The sequence below is a fragment of the Lissotriton vulgaris genome, chromosome 7 (assembly GCF_964263255.1).
Source record: "Lissotriton vulgaris chromosome 7, aLisVul1.2, whole genome shotgun sequence".
NCBI lineage: Eukaryota > Metazoa > Chordata > Amphibia > Caudata > Salamandridae > Lissotriton > Lissotriton vulgaris.
This window is the reverse complement of record NC_141695.1, coordinates 1,592,323,452-1,592,346,004: the sequence shown is the minus strand read 5'-3', so window position 1 is coordinate 1,592,346,004 and position 22,553 is coordinate 1,592,323,452.

Genomic DNA, 22,553 nt, shown 5'->3' with positions numbered 1-22,553 from the left:
ACGGGGAGCCAGTGGAGGTCTTTCAGGTGGCCGGAAATGTGAGCTTGTCGGGGGATGTCTAGTATGAGTCTGGCTGAGGCGTTTTGGATGCGTTAAAGTTTTTTCTGAAGTTTGGTTGTGGTTCCGGCGTAAAGGGTGTTTCCGTAGTCCAATCGGCTTGTGACCAGTGCGTGGGTGACCGTCTTTCTTGTTTCAGTGGGGATCCAACAGAAGATTTTTTTGAGCATGCGTAGGATATTGAAGCATGATGATGAGACGGCGTTAACTTGTCTGGTCATCGAGAGGGAGGAGTCCAGGATGAAGCCTAGGTTATGTGCGTGGTCCGTAGGAATGGGTGCGTTTCCCAGGGCCGGTGGCCACCATGAGTCGTCCCAGGCGGAGGGGGATGAACCTAGTATGAGGACTTCCGTTTTGTCCGAGTTCAGTTTTAAACGGCTGTTCTTCATCCATTCGGCTACTTCTTTCATCCCTTCATGTAGGTTGGTTTTGGCGGTGTTTGGGTCTTTGGTGAGGGAGAGGATCAGCTGGGTGTCGTCTGCGTAGGAAATGATGTTGAGGTTGTGTTGGCGCGCAATGGATGCGAGGGGACTGAGTGATGATCCTTTTGGTACGCCACAGATGACTTCGGTGGCCTCAGATTTAAAAGGGGGGAGGCGGACTCTCTGGGTTCTTCCGGCGAGGAACGAGATGATACAGTCCAATGCTTTTCCTTGTATTTCGACGTTGCTGAGGCGTTGTATGAGGGTTCTATGACAGAAAGTGTTGAAGGCTGCGGAGAGGTCAAGTAGGATAAGGGCGGTTGTTTCTCCGTTGTCCAGTAGAGTTCGAATGTTGTCTGTTGCTGCGATGAGTGCGGTCTCGGTGCTGTGTTTCGCTCGGAAGCCGGACTGTGAAGGGTCGAGGGATTTGTTGGATTCGAGGAAGGTGGCGAGCTGACTGTTGACGGCTTTCTCAATGACTTTGGCTGGGAATGGGAGGAGCGAGATGGGGCGGTAGTTCTTAAGTTCAGTGGGGTCTGCTGTGGGTTTCTTCAGGAGGGCGCTGAGTTCGGCATGTTTCCAGCTTTCCGGGAAGGTAGCGGAGTTGAGGGAGCAGTTGATGACGTCTCGGAGATGGGGTGCGATAATGGAGTCTGCTTTGTTGAAAATGTGGTGGGGACATGGGTTGGTTGGTGCTCCTGAGTGGATGGAGTTCATCAGGCGGATGGTGTCTTCAGTGGTTATTGGGTTCCAGGTGCAAAGATTGTTGGAGGGGGATTTTGATTCAGAGGTGGGTGGGGTTGACTGGTCCTGTACCCCCAAGATACCCAGAAACAGAAGTCTGGTATAACAAAGCAGGGCTCAGCAACTATCAGACAGTGGATACACAAGAAATGTTATGACATCTGGCTCTCGTCCTCTGGAGTCCACAAGAAGTGTGATATGTAAAACCCCAGCAGACCGTGACATTCCAGCAGAATTTATCAGTGTGATTGGGGCAGGTCTGGCTGGAGAAACTAAAGAGGGGTGCAGGTGTGGAAGTCAGTTACATCTGCTTGTGAGAGGGTAGGGCTCTTTGAAATGAATCAAGTTCCAGGGGACAGCCCATAGTCCATCTTAATCAAGAGCACAGCAACACCTTCCCCACCCCTAAGTCCTTTTGTCCATGTCCTGGGAGCAAGTTCATACCTTGTTCACACATATTCAGATGCTAATTACTGACTGACAGACGTGGAATAATAAAATACAGATTAGCTGCCAGTGAATTCAGGCAGGAAAAGGGTAACTTTCTAAAAGTACATTTCCCTTAATAGGTACACAAAACTTGATTTCACCCTTAAATTGAATTTGAAATAACAACTAAAAAGACCCCTTCAATATGTTTTCTAGTTGCTTCTGAACCGAAATTAGCAGTAATAGCTCATAATAATATTAATGTACCCCACTGTTTTGCTATGGAGCACCAAGCACTACTACGATGAAAATAGCTTTTGGAGGGAAGACATGCCTATAAAACAGCTGTAAGGACATATCTAAAATATTGTAACACTGCCTGAAGTACTCACATGGCTGATAGAATCAACTCTGCAAAAAACTCTTCGAAAGAGCTCTTTAAAATTCTCAAGGAACTCACAAACCTGAGCAGTTGCAATCTTACTATACCCATTTCGCAATTACACTGCGACAACCTTGCAGCACACTTTGAACAAAAGATTAACAATATCTACAACTCTCTTGCAAACAACACAATACCTATGATTCAGGAACCTCAAGGCCCCTATAAGTCTTCTGCTCTGGAATCCTTTACTCCTATCACAGTGGATCAAATACAGGCCCTAATAAACGGCATAAAATCTGGGTCCGCGTCAGATCCTACCTCCCTTTATGTGATTACCATTCTGACTCCTATTCTGCTCACCTCCATTACAGAGCTAATATTTACTTACAGTCAGCTACTATTTCTCCTAAATGGAAGACAGCATGCATCAAACCCCTTCTTAAAAAAGCCATGGCAGGTCCTCTGGATATGGTAAATTACAGACCTATATCTCTACTTCCATTCATATCCAAAATCCTAGAGTCCTTAGCAAATTTCCAACTGCTGTCTTACCTTGAATCAAATCATTTGCTGGACCTCTCTGTCAGGTTTATGTGCATCCCACAGCATGGAATCAGCCTTACTAGAGATCACTGATACCATAAAACTGGCTTTAGACCACAGTTCTACGGCCATGTTGGTTCTCTTGGATCTGCCAGCAGCTTTCAACACCATCTCATATCAAATCTTAGCACAAATACTAGGGGGATTGGTGTCATGGGTAAAGCCCTGGAATGGTTGAAGAACTTCCTGTCTGAATGCCCCCGTGTGGTCTAGCTGGATGACCATTCTGCTGCATCCAGGGTCCTGGACAAAGGGGTGCCTCAGGGTTCAGTTTTGAGCCCCACCCTGTTCAATGTTTAAGTGGCCCCCCTGGCAAAACTCATCAGGTCATGCAGATTTGAAACGATCTCTTATGCCGATGACACACAATTGGTCATCACTATGGATCATAACCCGATGCTCACCAAAGCCAAATTCAATAACTGTTTATTAAGAATTTCCACATGGATGACCAACATCTTTATGCAGCTTAACACAAACAAAACTGAGATCCTTTTGTTCGGAAAAGCTCATTCATTTTGTTCGGCCGACTGATGGCCATCGGAGTTGGGTCCACCACCTACCCCCAAAATATATGTAAAGAATCTAGGAGTTCTCATAGATGATAATTTGTCCATGAGTGAGCATGTCAAAACGATCTCGGAACCTGTTTTGGCCTTAACGAATGCTTCACAAAGTCTTTCAATGTATCTCCACTACAGGCCAGGAAAACACTTGTTCAAGCCTTGATAATAAGTTGCATTGATTATGGTATTGCCTTATTGGTGGGAATCAATGAAAGCCTCTCAGCTAGGCTCCAGGTGGTGCAGAACTCAGCTGCACGCATTGTCCGGAACCTTCCCCAACGCTCTCCTTCGGAGCCAACCCTCCGCTCCCTCTATTGGCTTCTGATTAAAAAACGCATCCTCTTTAAACTTTTTTGTCTGGTCTGCAAAACTCTTCATGGAAACGGCCCACTCTATCTCAGGACCAAACTTCAGCCATACATCCCAACTCATCAGCGCAGATCCAGTGACCAACGATTCCGAACGACCAGGTTTGGGAGACGCTTTTTCTCGTTTCTTGCTCCTTATCACTATAAACAGCTGCTCTTGTCTATTCATGCATGCTCTTACCTCACTCTTTTTAAGAAACTCCTGAATACCTGATTATTTACCCTACAATCCCACTTCGTTCAGTGTGATAACCCCTGCTGCAAAGGCGCCTAGAAATCCCCTCGGGGATTATTCGTGCGCCTAATAAATGAATAAAATAAATAAATTCGTTTTGGGCAGTTTTCTCAGTAAGTTCATGTGGAACAATAAATATTTACATGTCCTACTTTTCAATCCAGTGCATCTATCCTTATGGGCAATAAGACCTACTTAGGGGTGAATTATTCATCTTTAAAAAGAAGGTTTTGTTCTGCAAAATGGATTTATTTTGACAGCCAAGATGGCCGTTTAAAACTGCATAATGGTAGGCCTGGAGTCAGGTTTGCTGGGTCACTACAGTGAGTGACACAACGGGTGCTGCAGCCCACCAGTGACATTTAAGTTACATATCCTGGCTACAATATGTACCATATACTAGAGACTTATAGGTAAGTTAAATATGTCAACCAGGTGTATGCCAATGGGGCAAGCAATTTACTTTTCATTAGCAGGAGTAAGGTGTGCAGAGTTCTATGGTCAATAACAATACGGTTCACAACAAGGCAAATATTCCAGGATGACCCTGCTAAAAGGGCAAATTTTAAACAGCAAAATATAAAGGCTGAAGGCCTCTTTAGCTTTGGGGGGAATATGTACTTCCAAGTCTCTGGGTGGCTAAGGCCTGTCCCAGCTGGCAGAGAGGCAACCTATCCATCATATTAAGCGTATCTTTCCTAACTAAAGGAGCACTTTCGACTGAACATTCACAATGTCCGCCTCTGCATGATCATGGTATTGTGGTCAGTTCATATTTTTCTCCAGGCAGACTAAAGTCACACACTAAGGGGGCGATTACGATATCGGGCCCACCCGACACCGTCTCGTAAATGGGATCGACTGACCTCCGGTTGGTGGTCCTGCCCGCCTCATTAGGAGGCGACAGAACACTGTTCATTTGCATTCCCAAATTTCCCTAAGGGAACATGCAATATGGCCCTAAAACGGACGTAATACATGCTTCCATAGGGAAATGGGAGACGTTGTTCTTCCCTGCACCTCGTTGGAAGGCACCTCAAAGTGCCTGCCAAGGGGTGCAGGGATTAACAGTGATCAATGGGAGGCCGCACACACAAGGGGGCCCTGCTGGGGACCCCCAAACACGCTTTCCAACATGGTTTCCATGTTGGACAGGCCAGCAAGGAAACCCTTCCAGGGACCGTGCATTGTTATCCCAAGGGCGGAAAGGCCCGCCCTCTGGGATTAAGAGCCGGTTCTGACTGGCTAATAGGCTCCTTGAGCCCGTCGGAAGCCAGTTGGAACGACCGCCCGGTTTTAATTCCGACCGAATGATACATAATCAGCTGGTCAGAATTGAAACTGATGATGGTGGTCAGAAAGCCTCTGACCAAAGGTCAGAGGCTTTCTGACCTCCATCATAATAGGCCCCTAAATATTAGGGAATGTAAATATTAGGGAATGTGGATATCATGGAGATTGCAATCCTGCGATGGCTACCCTACCATGAAAGTAATTTTCTAATAGCAGAGATGTTGTAACCCCACTTTTGGCAACAAAGGGGTTTCCCACATTTAAACAAGTCAAGGGAACAGAGAGTTAGACAGATGGCTCATCTGTCAACTACTGACAGAGTGCCATAACTGGCCACCTCCAAATAAGGCTGTACGACTGGCCAGTCATAAGTTCTCCAATATCTGTCTGGATGCGAAATATGGGGTAACAATTAAGGAATAAGAACATATTCTAAAGGGACTGCTCGAGTCTAAGATAGAGAAGCAAAAACATAATCAAAACAGAAAAAAACATACACACCAGAACTCACAAATAAGTTTACCACGTGAGACAACTGAACCAAGAAGAGTACTGTGGGAATCTGGAAGAGAAAAGAATGGGAATAGAAACTAGAGAGCAAGGGAAAAACCTGTAAGGGAGGAACAAACATACCAGATAGAGATTATACAACGGATAGGAGGATGCAGTCTGATGAGAAGCAGTAGAGATATCTGTGCCATAGATGTTAGTAAGAGGTCAACAGTGGTCACAGTTGAGACCCCTAGCTTTCCCCTTGTGACCATGGACTCAAAGGTTTGAAAATCAGTACTAGGAACACAGGGATGTCTCACATTAGCAGCCTCAGGCTTCAAGATCAGTGTTTTATGCAATTAGCATTAATAGTGAATAATAGTCTATCATTCACTTATTAGTGTAGTAAAAAGTGGAGCAGTATGATCTGGAAAGGGACCTCCACTGTCATCTTAAATAAGTATGATTTAAAGCTTTTATATATATGTTGTGTGGTGTGTGCATGTGGGTGACAGAGGTTTGACTGAGGGAGCGGGTGAATGCATGAACATATATATTTTTAACTGGGATGGCATATGTGTGAGAAAGTGAGTGAGTGAGAAAGTATAAGTGAGTCAGAGTAAAAGTGAGCTTCACAGTGCAATTCAGTGTCAGGGTAAGAGTGAATGAAAATGAATGAGTGGAAAATTAGTGAGATTGAGTAAGCAATAGTAAGTGAGTGAATGAGAGTTAGTGTGAGTAATTGAATGTAAGTGAGCATGAGAGAGAATGTATCATTAAGCTTGCAAGTCTGCATTTGGACCTGGCATACTTCTTTGTTTATCGAGGCACAGCACACTATAGGTAAATCGTGGCATGGGGTGCTCATGGAAAAAATTCAGGCACTAGTATACTGGAGGATATTCTTGCCATAGATAGCATCTGCCACTGGCACATTGGTGGAACTTCTTGGCAACCATGGCATATGTCAAAGGGACATCCATGTCATAATAATGTCCCTGACCTACCAGACGTAACACTTGACATAAGGTCACCCATAGTACATGGACAGTAGTATTGGCCAAATTCTGACACTAGAATATTGTATGTAAAGTTTGGGAAAAAGATTCATCCAAAACAGAAATCTGGCCCTTCCAACATCTGTAATTTTTTGACAAATGATAGGAACCATAGGACATTTTTAAAACCAAAATGCAGTCAACTTATGGGGACTGTGAGGTTAGCTTTAATCACCATGAAATGGCTTTATTATTTAACCAGTGTATTTTCAGTGCCTATGGCTTTTTAGCACATTTATGTAAAAATGATTCATTAAAATTCAATATTAGAGCCCATTTTTTCTCTGAGGGTGGAACCCTCCCCCCCAACCACCCTGGTCCCCTCTAGAAGACATCAGACTAGCTCACTCACTTTGCTCTCTTACTACAAATCAGATAATTGTTACATTGACAGATCATGTGTGTATCTTAATATTAATGATACATCTAAAACAGACATTTGTCTGTGCTGCTAATTCTGTTATTATGGAACTTCAGCGATGTTAATTATTGTGATGTCATTAGGGTTAAAGTAAAGTGATATCACTCCCAGGGACGATTCAGGGTCAAAGGTCATATGATGTCACTTCCTGTAACATCATTAAGGTCAAAGGGTGTATGCTGTCACTTCCGCTACCCCAGGCATCTTAGTGAATCGACGCTCATGGTCTGTGCCTCAATAGTAATTTATCTAGTTAAAATGACTATGCATCAGACTAAGGAAAGAAAAGGCACAGGGAACAAAGACAGTGGTGGACCAGAACACTCTACCACTCTATTAGAAGCATCATACATCTGAGATAGACATAACCACATCCCACTCTACAGACACTTTTATCTTTGGTCGAGGAGGACACTGATAGATCGATACCACTTAGAGGGAAAACAAGGATACCACAAATGACATATTTTGAGACCTCCACTATCATACACCCTCGAATTACAGTATCCCAAGATTGAAGTTTTGTTTTCTCCTCTTTACAGGAGCTGTGACGCCCAACTTACTTGCTCCACTGACTAGTCATTATACAGATTAAAAAATCGCTTTTTATGGGTTTATTGTGGCTTTGGCTTACTTGATATGATAACACTAGCCCTGTCGTGGCATCCCAGAATGTGAGGTAAGGTATCATGGCACCACTTGGTGGCAGCACTAAATCACTACAATAAACCATAAATGGCGTTGCATGCACGTATAGGCAGCGCTCCATCCGCCAAAATAGGATTCTCACTGAAATGATGCAAGTCCTTAAATTGTCCCTGTTCACAGTCCAGGCAAGCTATAATTACTCCTTCATCTACTTGTTGGAATTATTCCAGCGGAATGGATGTTTTTTCGCCTGAATAGGCACATACGTGGATCTGGTGCAATGAAGATTTGGTCATTTGACTGGTGTCTGCTTGCATATTTAGGTTGCAGGCAAGGGTGATGACCAGGAATTTGGTGAATGTGACAGAATTGTGTGTAATTCATACTATTTTGCATTACTGAAGTCACAACCTAATGTCAGGAATAGATTTTCGTGAATGTCGGAACTGGCAGTCTGCCTTTTGAGAGTTGATTTAAACTTTAAACTAACACATAAAAATAAACATTAGGAAAACCCTTGACATGTATGGCTTGATTACTGTAAATTAAGTCACACATTTGGTCTAATAAAGACAGTTCACAAACAATCCCTTCACAGAGTTGGGTGAGCTAAATCACTGGACACTAAATGCCTCATTACGAAGCCGGCTTCTGTGGTCCTGTCAGAGGTGGTTGGCCCACTGTGGTCTCATCGGAATTGGTCGGTCCAACTGCCGATTCCGATGCATGCATCATGTACTCAGACCAACCACTGACAGACCCCGACTCCTAACAGCCTCTCTCTGACTGTCGAGAAAAGCAGCATCCGTAGAGCTGTAGAGGGAGTTCTAACTGCCTTCTGGATTTGCATTTCTAATGAGCCGACCCTGGCGGCTCCACCAGCTGCCTTAACTTGTCGGAAACAAAGGATTTGGGGTGCATACTCATTTAAATCAGCTTCTCCCCAATAGTCTCCAGCTGGATCCCTTTCTTCAGGTGCCCCCTACCCCAGGGTTGGTGAACCCCGAAGACTACGACCCTGTGGGAGCAGGAATGCAGGTAAGTCTGTAGGTGGCATGCATCCCCATTGACTAGATTGTGCACAGATCGCCACACTCCAGAAACGGGGTACATGCAGCACAAGGAATATCCCCACATATGTCATGCATGTGTGTACATATCACATGTGTCCTGTGAGTTTGTATGGACTTGCAGCAATATATTCGGGGGTACGAGCACTGTCTCTAGATGAGACCGCAGCGGTAGCAGCAGTTGCATCGTAATACAGCAGGGGTACCTTTCCCAGCATCAGTGGTCGGAATCAGATTTCAGCTGCGGCAGTCAGACGGTCTGTTCGACCAGCATCGTAATGAAGCCCTAAGTCATGTATTAGAAGCACAGACCAATGTGAGTAGGAGTACTAACAAGAATGTGCATATCAAGGAATTGCTGTAAATTGTCATTCAGCCACAAACATTCAAGCGATTAAAATGTTTAACGCTTTGCTGCACCTCACCTCCTTCTATCAAAGCCGTGGCCCACTGTGTAACTGGACACAATTTTTTGAACCTGTAAAAGAACCCCAACCTTGCCTAACATTTCCAAACTATGGGGCATATTTACAAATGTTCTCATGCAACACTGGGCAGCAAGCAAAGTTGCTGCGCTGCATTGTGTGAAAGGGAGACAGAAGAAATGTGCCATATCAACTGTAGAAATATCAACTGTTTCTCTTAGTGCTGGTGAACTCTGTGCTGCCTAGCACCAAAGCAAGCACCCTTGTACCATGGTGCAAGGATGCCTGCAAAACAGGCAGGATGGTTTTGTGCAGAAAGGCACACCTCCCTAAACAAACCAACCCCTAACTGAATTTCCTCTTTCTATGTGCTGCAATACAGCCCACATGGAAAGAGAAAATAGGGAGGAGAAATACAAATATTTCTCCTTGTTACGCCTCACCGAGAATGGCATATAATTTTGACTCATTCCTTGGTTTATAAGTCTTCATAAATCTAGGAAATGCATCAAACGCAATGGACACATGCTTGCGAACGCCCATGCTCCACCCATGAATCATTTTCATAACGCAAGGCTACAGGGCTTGGGTTACTTTGTGTGTACTAAACCACACAAAGTCACACAAAGTGGTTTTGCATGGCTAAGTAAATAAAAATGATTTTGTGTCAGGGGTGTGCCACTAAAGTGATGCAACTTCAACACAAAATCTTAATAAATTTGCCCCTGTGTTCCAAAACAGTAGAAGAAGAAGGTGACCACGGAGGCTATAGTTTTGCATCCAACAATCCCACTCCACCACAATAAGACAAATCCACAAGCTGGTAAAGAGGGTAAAGAGAAAAGCCCTACTCCTGCTGCTAAGTTTGCACATAAAAGAATATAAGGAAGACTGTACTGCCCACAAGACATCCCACCTTTAGACCCAGGCCATGCTCTTTAAAATCTTTAAACATGTATAAAACACAATTCACACTGTAATGTAAGTGAAACGATGGGCTTCACAGCTAGAGGACACCACACAAGCTCTAGGTCACCAGGTCCAGGACTATGATAAAATGGCAAAGACTTATTGTGAAAAGTAGAAGACCAAGAAAACAGGATCTGGTGTATCAACTTGCAGATTCCGGATGTTTCCAAGGGGATGGTAGGGGATGATTGTTGCAAATTTGTTGTGCATACACTTCAACACGCTTTCTAGAGTTGTGAAACATTAACTGCCAGTCACAGAAGGCTCATCGTTTTCCAGTCTACAAAGTCAAAACTAGGAATTTCACATTGAAGCATAGGATAATCTCAGTGCAGGCAAGGTTGGAGATATAACTTTCTTCGTACAATTGTATATCTGCTAAGGTTAGTTGTGAGATATTGTGAATTGCAACATATGGTTAACTCTGCAAGAAATCAATGTACAGCTTTTTTCAGGAACCCTGCAAACATAAGGTTATTTTTTGAGGTTAGACATATTTTTATATTTCAGTTTATCATTGTAAACAATCATTATCTCAATGGTCCAAGTTCCATTTATCTGATAATGACTGAAAAATAATAACCATTACAGAGCTGGTTAAATATCTGTGACTTTTGGTGAGCCTAGAGGACGAAGGATTAAGCGGTCTGGGGACTTGGCCACAGCACAGAGTTTCAGGTTTAGGACTTAGGGATCAGGGGCGGCTGGCATGTCTTGAGAGTGGAAGGGTGGGTGGGATCTAAAAATAAATAAGGAAATCAACTTCCCTGCGAGCACTATGCATCGTCCTATTGCTCCTCCTTGATGGTCTTCTCTACTCCAGGCAGGTTCCAAACTCCCTTCACCAATCCTATCGCTGCTCTCACCAGCATGAGAGCAGTTGTAGGATTGGTGGGAGTGGCCTCACTTGGCGCAACTCAGTGCTCTGGAGGCTTTGGCTTTCTCTAACCTAGCAGTCCTAAGATGGCTGGGCTAGAGAGGTTTAAAGTTCACATGTCTGGTTGGCCGTTGCAAGACGGACAGCCAAAAAGACATGCACACTTTGAACTGAAAGTGTCTGCTCTCTCTGCTGCTGTCATTCAGCTGCAGCCCCACCTCCATACTGACGCTTTGTTAGGGACGGGGCGAAGAAAAATAAAATGGTAATGAATCAACTTTATTACAATTTTATTTTTCTCTCTGGAGGCATTTCAGTGAAGTGACGCTTCTCCAATAAAACTGAAGATCCCTCCTGTTAGTGATGCCCTCATTGAAATGGACGATTGATGAGCCGCTTGCCGGACAATGGATGGAGAAAAGGTACTTTGTGTAAGTAGAATGTAATACAAGGAGTTAGAGAGGAACTGAGCAGGCTGGCTAGCTTTAGTGGTCCCAACAGGAGTGGAAATAGGGTATTTGGGGGAGGGAATGAATAAGGAAGAGAGGCCGGGGAAGGGATGGGGCGGCATAGAAGGAAGAGGAGAAAGTGGTTATATGTTTTACAGCTACATAGATGATGTTGAAGGAGGTAATAATAACTTCTTGTCATTCAAATGATACATCACTTTAATCAAAGGATTAGCTTACTAACATTGACTGTCAACGGTCTTTGGACCCATTAAAGGTTAAACAGATTAGAGCATAATTACAAAGTAAGCGCCCTGAGATTGTTGCCCTCAAGAAACTCACTTGAGGAAGTGTGATGCTAGTGTATACCAATCGGCTGATTGCTAGTTCCATGCACAATATCCCAACTAGAGGGATCACCATCCTTACTTGAATAAGCAGTGGCAATGGATAAAGGCCAACTTAGATAAACGAGGTTGATGTTCGGCCACTAGAATAAGCAAGGACGTGGGTTTCTTTACACTTGTTGTCCTACCTGTGATGTGGAACTTGTGCTGGTTACCATGCCTTTCTCAGATTATCAAGACTAAGTACGACAAGAACAGCATTAGAATTACCAGCATCCTATAGACAGGGATTCCTGAATCTGCAGGTGTTTTATCTCTTTGAGCACATTTTCGTCAGGATAAAGAGAAATTACCATAACATGCTGTTTTCGAGAACTTCTACTGAGATGTACTGATTTCTGATTATCATTTAAAGTTCAAGCCCTGAAGAAGTCTCATTGTCTGAGACGAAACGCGTTGGCTAAGAAGGAAATCCATTTGTGTTCTTGGATTTTTTCCTGTGTTGAATTACCACAATAAAGAACTTGAAAAAGAAAATCTTGCAAGAATCCGGACTTTTTTATTACAAGATTGTGCACTTTCATATGTATTGTGGACATTTGAAACTACAAAGAAAACACTTCTTGGATGGGTGCTGATTCCTTACCATTTATTGCAGTTTTTGGGCTTTGCCCTTGAAGGAACAGACAGGGTTGTGTTCTTTGGAATCACAAGCACCATCGCTATTATTTATAAGCCACAGGTGAAAGCAGGTGCATTCTCTTTGCCTCAACCCTTGCCTTTTTGTGTAACTAGTTTCTTTACAATACACGTGATATATGGTTGTATTCAGGATGCCTCTCTGTTTTTCAACATGGTTTTTGAAATTAGCTTGCTTTAGGGCCCTTTTATTGTTTGTGTTGATTTCAGTTTCACTCTAGATCCCAGGGTACAGTCAACCAGCGAGACCATTCATTTTTAATTTTCCAATATTTTATTTCGCATTTTGTCATTCAGCTGCAGCCCCACCTCCATACTGACGCTTTGTTAGGGACGGGGCGAAGAAAAATAAAATGGTAATGAATTAACTTTATTACAATTTTATTTTTCTCTCTGGAGGCATTTCAGTGAAGTGACGCTTCTCCAATAAAACTGAAGATCCCTCCTGTTAGTGATGCCCTCATTGAAATGGACGATTGATGAGCCGCTTGCCGGACAATGGATGGAGAAAAGGTACTTTGTGTAAGTAGAATGGTAATACAAGGAGTTAGAGAGGAACTGAGCAGGCTGGCTAGCTTTAGTGGTCCCAACAGGAGTGGAAATAGGGTATTTGGGGGAGGAAATGAATAAGATTTCCTTCTTAGTCAATACATAAAAGTGCAAAAAATATTAAATGTTACATTCCATTAAAACTTCTTAATACATGCATCATCCTAAAAACAATTATTGAATCAAGTCACAAATTCCTAGTACCCGCAACAATAAAACAATGCACTACAACACCTGAAGGGTTAAGCGTCTGCGATTTGCCATAGCCCACAAAAAGGAAGCAAGAGAATAGCACACATAGGGCTCTCCCAACTGCTGAATAAAATACAGGCAGGTCTACATTGGACAAATTTATATTCACGCAACATAGGGACTCAAAAAGCTTTCCTTTGGGGACACGAATATGAACGAAAAAATTAAATATGTACGGGGCTGATCCACAAGGAAGTGCTGCAGCAGGGCACCACCAAGCCCTTTGGCTGCACTATGCTGCGGCACTTCCGAAGCACAGGGATGCGACATATTTACAAGAATATGTTGCATCTCTGTGCTTCCCCCTGCGCTGGCGCACAAACTGCAGCCATGCGCTGGCGCAGGCACCCTTGCAAACCATGGTGCAAGGGTGCCTGCGTCGTGAGGAGATTGTTTTTGTGCAGGCAGGGGCACCTTCCTGCACAAAAACAATCACTACAGGCATTTTCCTCTTTCAATGTGTGCTGTAGAATGCAGCACGCGTTGAAAGAGGAAAAAACAAGGAGAAATGAAAACATTTCTCCTCGTTGCGCCTCGCTACAGCACCTCTAGGGTGGCGTAGCATTCAGACACAACTCCAGATGTGTCTTGTTCCATGGGTGTTGCGTGGGAACACCCACTGCAACACCCATGGAACGCACCTTCAACACAAAGTGCTGCGTGTGAAGGGGCCGTATTTACAAGGAGAGGAAAAGTCACGCAGGGTGGCGTATCCTGTCCTTGTAAATATGGAGGAGCCCCCTGCGCCATTGGTACGCCACAAAAAGTGACGTACTGGTGGTGTAGGGGGCTTGTTAATCTGCCCAGTAAGTTTTTTTGAGGTGCTCTCCCATTCCACGGACATGGTGGAACGTCACTCTCTCACAGAGTGGTGTGGCTCACTGGTTAGAGGCGGCCGACCCGGGAGCAGAGGACGGCCCGGGACCAGGGTTCAATTCCTGACGCGGCAGGGTCGCGGACTAGGGTCGCTGACCAGGGTCAGCGGACTCGATAATTCTCACCTCGGTGCCTACTCTAACCAGGGATCACACTCGCCAGGGACCATCCTACAGGGAAAGCCAGGATGGGTTCCCCAGCGGTCTATTGCGCAGAAATACTCCTTCGGGAGTCGATTCTAGCGCGTTAGAAACCCGCAAATTAAATTCATCTCTCACCTATCCCCCGCAGCTTTTGCTAAAAAAAAAAAATTTTTTAATTTAGCCTTGGTAAAATTAGCACACAACGCTGGAATGTCAAATACAACTCGAAGACCCAGTGCAGTCAAAGTGTTCTCTATATATTTCAACCAGGGAATCCTATGAACATGGTCCAATTTTATACAGTCTCTGAGGACCGCCTGGTTTAGTTGTACACATTCCCTTTTCCATATAGAAAGCAAAAGTAGTAACAAGGCCAATCTGATTGAATCCTTCAAATATGGCAGATCTAACTACATATGGGCAGTATAATTTGCACAAGTACTGGGCAAAGAAAGCATTTTCTTACAGAACCCTCCACTTGCTGCAGAGGACTTAGATCTATCATTGCCTCAAATTGTTGCCCCATAAATGGCACTTTTGCTATATAAATAGGTTTAGATCCCATTTATAAAAAAAAACTTTGCAAGTGCCACAATATCATTTTCAAGAGGGTTGTTCTATTTAGAACCATATTTTTTCAAGATAGTTTCCTATCGAATAGGACCTCCAGATAGGAAAATGTATTAACCACGTTCATTCTTCTGTCCTATACGTGGAAGCTTGAAGCTTTCCTTGGCCGCGGGCCACAAACAGTTGAAAGCGGCTGTCAGATCCATGATGTCGTACATAACTGACCATCTTTGGCCAGTGTGTATTTAGAAGTTATCATGGTCAAATTTAGGCACTGGTCGATCGTGACCTTACCTTTTCTAAAATCAGGGGCAGGTCTGGGAGAATGTACATTCAATTTCTCCCACATCAAAAGATAATGATGAGTTGAGCTTCTGTACTTTGGTTGTTACTTACAATCACCTTAGCATTTTTAAAGATATTTAAAACAATGTATTATCCACCCCATCTCCTCTATATGCATATCTAGTGACAGTGCCCTCTCCTCTTTTAGAAAGGGGGCCTTCACCACCATTCAAAACTCTGACTGTCCCTTTGCTGCAGTGCCTACCTTAGATCTTCCCATGCTTTGTCTTTTAAACTTGTAATCTAGCCCACCTCGCCTTTTTATAACTTCTCGTGGGGACCGTATTAGCATATGATCCCTAGGCCCTGCTCACAGGGAAATACATAAATTAGTGGCAGTCTTAGTATAATTATGGTCAAACCATGGCTATTGAATAATCTCCCTAATCTTAAATGGGTGAATCAATTAATTTCTTATCCCTTTTTTAAAACCTCTTCGAAAGCTATTACCACCTGCATTGCAGGAGCACTGTCATCTAAACAAATCATAATCTCAAAGTGTTTATCAACCATCAGAGTATGAAGGAAACCTACCCCCTCCACCCTATCCCATTGTAGTATATAGCCATTTTTTATGGCCAAGACAGTTTTTGGTACTCACTCTATTTGTCTATTACTTATTTGTCCATAACTATTTGTCTATTACTATTTTTGTGGGTCTGTATAATATATGTGGTGGTCTAAATTGAACAAGAACATTTTTACATATTGTAGCCATCTTATCTGATTTACTCCATCGATTGCCAATACATCTTTCAAGATGTGGTGGTTAAAATCTGTCTCCTCTGAGATCCAGACTCTATGCCACAGGAGGATTGGCTGGATTTTTATTATATCCTCTAAGTATGGCATGCCCAGTTCTTGGTGGCATATGTAGGTTGAGGTACTGTCTGGAATAGCAAGAGAGACCTAAGAAACTTGTTTTCAGCGGATTGTAATATATTTACCTCCACGTAGCCCCACAATCCTGCTCCATAGGTGGCAATAGCCACACTTTTTGCTCTATAAATCTGTAGCAATTCAGCGGGGGAGCGTCTTCCTAATTTTCTGCTAAAGTTTAACAAAGCCGATATAAAATACAATATATTTAAAAATAGGTAAAATAATCAAAATTAAATTCAATTTTCTCCTTACAACCCCAAAAAACCCTAAACACCCACCCAAATATATACAAATAAATAAATGAAAATAAAACTTAAATTGAAGAAATAAAATTGCAAAATATAAAAAAATACATTTCACAAATATTAATATTGAAAACAGTTAACAATAAATCAGGAAATAAATAATCATAATAATAAATAATTAAATTATACATAATTATCAATACAAAATTTATTAAGATTAACAATCATTTAAAAAAATCTGATTTCTATTACATCCCACCCTATTCTCCAAGAATGCCAACAGCCTATTTCTAAAATATAAATTGCTAACAAAAGTATAAAAATGTAAATGTAGATTAAAATTTACAAATGAAATTAAATGTAAATATATAAAATAACAAATAAATAAACAATCTCGATAATTAATAAAGTTATACATTTAATTAACAATGCAATTAAAATTAAACACATTTTTATTTAATAAACTTTCCATCTTCTTTTCCTGCTGCAAGATAATATTGCAGGATTGCTTTTACTCTTTTCCTACAAACTAACCACCTGCTACTACTTTATAAATGACTAATTGCACTACAAAAAGTAAAGTACACATATCAAATTACAAACTATATGTTAACAATTTAATAACAATGAGACTATCAATATCAGCAGTTAAAATTATATACTGATATATATTAAATTGAAAAAAAAAATGTATTGCAACTATATTTAAGTAAATTATCTGTTCCATGATATTTAGGTAGTCATGATATGTTTGAAACAATATTTATGTGACACAATATTTTTACTCTGATATTTTGGTCATTTACTGTGCAAATTAATCATTGCCTTTAGAAAAAGCTGCGGGCCTTGATGCTACCCTGGCTAAATTCTATGAAAATTGTATTGAATGTCTACCTCTGCATCTGGTCCTGTTGTTTCAAAGGAGGGAAGAGAACCACATAGGTGTTCCTTCCTAGCTGGAGTGATGTATTGCAATTTTTGTAAAAAAAGAATCATACCCACAACTTTGCTCCTCCTACTGCACTATATCACTCATCACCTGTGAAATGTAGTCCAAGGTTCTTCATAAATTACACATATTGCAGATTGGGATTATAGGATGCAACATGGTTTGCATCTCAGTGAAACACCAATAACCACACAAATTTAGCAACAGCTAATTCGATGTGGCTAGCAAATTAATTATTCAATCAGGGCTGATCATGTTGGATGCTGAGAAAGCAGTCAACATGGTCTCCTGTCCATATCTAAGGGAAATGGGACTTGGGCCGCAATTTCTTAAGGAGCTACAAATTCTATATGCAGGGTTGTTAGCAAAGACCGTTTCCAAGAGAGGGACCATCAATGCTATACAGATATCCAGAAGGACACATTATGAATTCTGGTAAGCCCACTTTCCCTGCAGATATTCTCATCATATTTGGAGCTTTTGCTACGATATCAAAAAGTGCTAGTTCTCCTTGTCACTTAAATTGAAGTCAGTGATTATTAACGAAACAGAATATGCAGATGACATTGTAATATTTTCCTCTAATCCAAATCTAGCTATTCCAACTGTTGAACGAGACACTTTTCGATTTGGTGTAGTTTCCGAATATGTGATGTATTCTTCTAAAACCTGCATTGCATATAATCGCTCACACTCACTGGACGATACCAAATATGTACAATCTGCATCCTATGTGGGGGTTGGAATTAAACCACAAATTAAGATAGTGATTGCACTCCATTATGTTCCATTGATTACCAGAACTATATAAGGGGTTGATTATGATGGCAGGCGGACCTGAGTCCACCCGCCATCATTGCAGTGGTTGGGACCGCCCGCCAGTCATGCGGCGGTCCCACCACTGAAATTACGATTCGCCCACCAGTATGGCGGACGCATCCTGGGGACTTAACATTGTGGTGGGTGCTGCAGGCAATGTTAAATGTCGTTCAGTGCATTCAGTGCATTTCCCTGCACAACGTAGCAGGCACCACGCGGTGCTTGCCATGCAGTGCAGGGAAATGCAAGGGGGTACCATGGGTACCCCCCAGTGCAGCAACACCTCCCCCAAGACAAAGGGGGCTTGCAACGGGCCCCCAAACCCAATCCCCGCCAGCCTTTCCATGGCGGTTTCCCCGCCATGGAAAGGCTGGCTGAGGTCAGCATTGTAATCTAGCGGACGGTGCCTGCTAGGCACCGCCACCATTCACCTTCATCTTTCCGCTCCGCCAGGCAATCGTAACGATTGCCTATGGCGGAAGCGTGCTGGATGGTCTTTGCGCCTGTCATGCGTGTGAAACGATTCCCCTCAGTGCTGGGGGTGGCGGGTCTTCCGCGATCCTAATGAGCCCCTAAGGTCTCAAAAGATTAAACTAATTTTTAGCCTTGCTGGTGGTTGCAATGTTATCAAAGTGACCTAGAGGGTGCCCATGCTGTGGAGCCCCTGGCAATAGCCATCCGTCAATCGGAGGAAATAAGAGGCCTGCGGCTTGGGGGGGTTGAACAAGATCGCCCTCTTCACTGATGACCTCCTCTTGACACTCACTGATCCTGTGAACTCTCTCCCTGTATTACTTGATGTACTCTCACAATTTGAATTTATCTCAGGGCTCAAGAGAAGAGATTAGTTGTTTATTTTGTTATAGTAAGTTAAATAAGTCTTATTTGTTTTTTTCATAGAGTGTAACATTGTGTAAAAATAATTAACAGTTTTACATTTTCTACGTTTATTTTTGCAATCTTACAAATTAATGTATGTTGTTTAAATTCACCTTCTGGGACCAGTAGATGGCACTCTTGGATTGGTCATGAGATATATAGGGGCAAGTGTATCACAAGTATGAGTTTTTGTGTGGCAGGGTATTTTTAGGGTTATTGTGTGTGGGGGGTTTTATGTGGCAAGGGTATTTTTTACATTTTGAGTGGGAATGGGTTTTTGGGTGGCACGGGTAATGTTAGGGTGGGTATTGGTTTTTGGGTGGCAAGTGTATTTTTTGAGGGTTAAGGGTGGGTATGGGTTTTTAGGTGGAAAGGGTAATTTGAGTGTTTATGCTAGGTATGGTTTTTGGGTGGCACGGATAATTGTAGGATTTCGGGTGGGTGTGGGTTTTTGGGATTGCAAGGGTATGTTTAGGGTGGGTATGGGTTTTGGGGTGGAAAGGGATTTTTTAGGGTTTAGTGTGGGTGTGGGTGTTTGGGTGGCAAGAGTAATTGTAGGGTTTTGGATGGGTATGGGTGCAAGATCAGTTGACTGGGGGTGAGTGTTTGATTTGCTCAAACACTCCGTCCATCATACCCTTTTGTATCGCTTTGTTTGCCCTAAGTTGGCAGGGTATGCTCAGACGTGAGTCCCTTGCTCACTTGGCCACTGGATTCAAGATAGCCTGGCTGATGAGGATTATGCAAATCAGTCTGACCCTGTGCCTCATGGGAACAGTCCAGCCCGAACTGCCAAGCCATGTCTCCCCCTGGACTGGAAACTAGCATCCTGGAACCAGCTCCTCTCCCATAGACTAACACACACTGATGCTAAATTTGAGCGCACTTTGCAGTCCTGGTCTCACACCTCTCTAAACTAGAACATTCCTGAAGTGTCCCTCCTCGCTTGAGAGCCCTCCAACTCTTTCCCGACCCCTTACTCCCAAGGGGAGAGTCCTGTGGGAATGAGATGGGGTAGCGGGGGATACCTATCCTCTCTTATGAAGAGCCCAGACAGATTCCCACATCTGGGAAACTTCCGTACCCTTTCGCTTCTTTCTTTTCTTCTTTTTTCCTTTCTTTTCTCGTCTTTCTTCATCTATGTATTTAGGTACTGAGGAGTTAGTTGCTCCTTGTTCTCTCCACTTTTTCACAGGCCAACAGAACTACGGGAATTCCCCCAACCTTTTGTTGCGGGAAATCATAGACACCTTTATAAGCCGACGGGGTCTTGGTACGACACAATACCAGCCTGTTTTAAATCTGGCCAGTTCCCAATGAGGTGTACCCTTCTACTAGAGCTTACAGGGTCAAGTCATTACCCGGCTTCCCTTAGTGAGATCGTGAATAGTGCTATTTAGGGGCTCTAACACACAATGTCCCTTCACTCCTTAAGGGTCTCCTATTGCATGGCAGTTGTTAGCATTCAGCGCTTCCCCCCCTGTAGGTCAGTCGGGGTTACAATTGCCTTAGTCTAGAAAGCTTAGCCACAGGTCCACACATGACTCTTCTCTGCTTGATATCTACTGTTGTTATAGAGCTGGGTGGGGATATTTAGTATACCTTTGACTATATCGAATACTCCCTGTCTTTAACTATATACCCTATGGTTATGTCCTGTGCACCATCTTTTAGAGCCTCACTACTGTGGACCAAAGTTGTCTACCCTGTAACTAGCCTGCTACGATCTGCCTCGTATTGTTTACTGCATGGTGAATGTTAATGTTCTTCTCTTTGTTGTGTACAAATTCAATAAAAGAGATTTAAACAATGTGACCTAGATTGTTGTATCTTTTAGGGCAATACCTTTGTGTTTACTGGTAACTTTCTGTAATTGCATAATTTCGGAAAAAATATATAGAAAGCAGAACAAGCGCCCATGCAGGGCTATCCGATTTTGCAACTGCTATTAGAAAGGGGTAAGTGGACCCTACCTGATTTCAGAAACTTTTATGTAGCTGCTTTTGCTGTTCAGCTATCTATGGCTCCATACCTTTCTAGCTCATGGTAGCTTCAGCCTCTATACTGATACCATAATGGGATCTGGATTTTTTGACTCTCCATATTTCTAAGGTACATTATCGAAGACATTGGTTGTTTTTATACACATTCGGCACAGTATAGCAACCAGATTTTCCATTCCACAAGTCACCGGCTATACAGACCTATTGGGCAATCCATCCCTATCCTCAGTTTCTCTGGACTGTCTTATTGCCCCATGGACTAAACCCGCTCTGCAGATGGTTGGTCGGCCTTTTTATAATAGACAAATACTGGCAGTTGCACATTGCCAGTTCCAGTCTGCAACCCTATCAGAAGACACTTTAGAATTACACAGATCTCACACTTTTTCACAAAAAATTTATGAGTAGATCCTGCCTTAGAATCCCATTTATTGAATCACTTCAGAATTCGAATAAAAGGGGCATGATGGTACGATCATATCAACTATTCACTCAAGACCAGCTCTCTACACTTTGTCTATAAAGCTAGGCAAGGAGATTACTCTGGGTAATATAAAATATTCAATGAAATATAGTTACAACTTAATTAATGTATTCCATTATCTGAAGAGTTTCAGAAACAAAATCCCTCTGGCTGATACAGTACACATTTTTGGCACATGCAATAAGATTAATTCCTACTGTGGATTATTTTTTCAATTAAATCTCTAAATTCTTTGGTGTTTGTTTCAGATCCACACCAGAAACAATAATTCTTGGATCCTTCATAGCAATTCCCAGTGTCTATACCAGCATTGCATTTTTTATGATTTTGACACCGAGGCTATGCATCGCATGGTTGTGGCAAGATTCTGAAGATCCTAAATATCTTGTTTAGGTGGATAGGTGGAATAAAAACAAATTTCAAACATTCCATAATAATGATAATCCAGCTATAAAGCTCCTTTGGCATATATGGGTTCCACTCATTAATTGGATCGCATGTCTAATGTCTATTGATGATAACAATTAGTCCTAATCTTAGATGCTAGAACCCTTGTTGTTCCACTATTAATCTATACTACTAGTATAAAGAGAGAACTTGCACCTTTTGGCCAGGTAAACTCAGGAACCACAGCGCCAATCTACACACCCAATACATCTATGAAAATGTCAGGGTGTGTAGATGGACAAAGGCTATATAAATAAAAATAAAAAAAGTAAATTAAAAAAATTAAGTTTGTAAACAAAGTAGTCTCCTGAAAGTAGCGCCGGCCGGGACCTAGCGCTGGCCGTGACGCGACGTGCATGATGACGACGAAGGAGGAGGGCGGTGCAGTGACGAGCGGCTGTGCAGTGAGGAGCGGCGGCACAGGTAAGGAAAGGGAAAGTGAGACTGTTATGCAGGGGGAGGAAAGAAGGAGGCAGCAGTAAATGAAAATGTCGGGCGGGAGGGGGGCGCGAGTGAGTCTGGGCTGGAAGGGGGCGCGAGTGAGTCTGGGCGG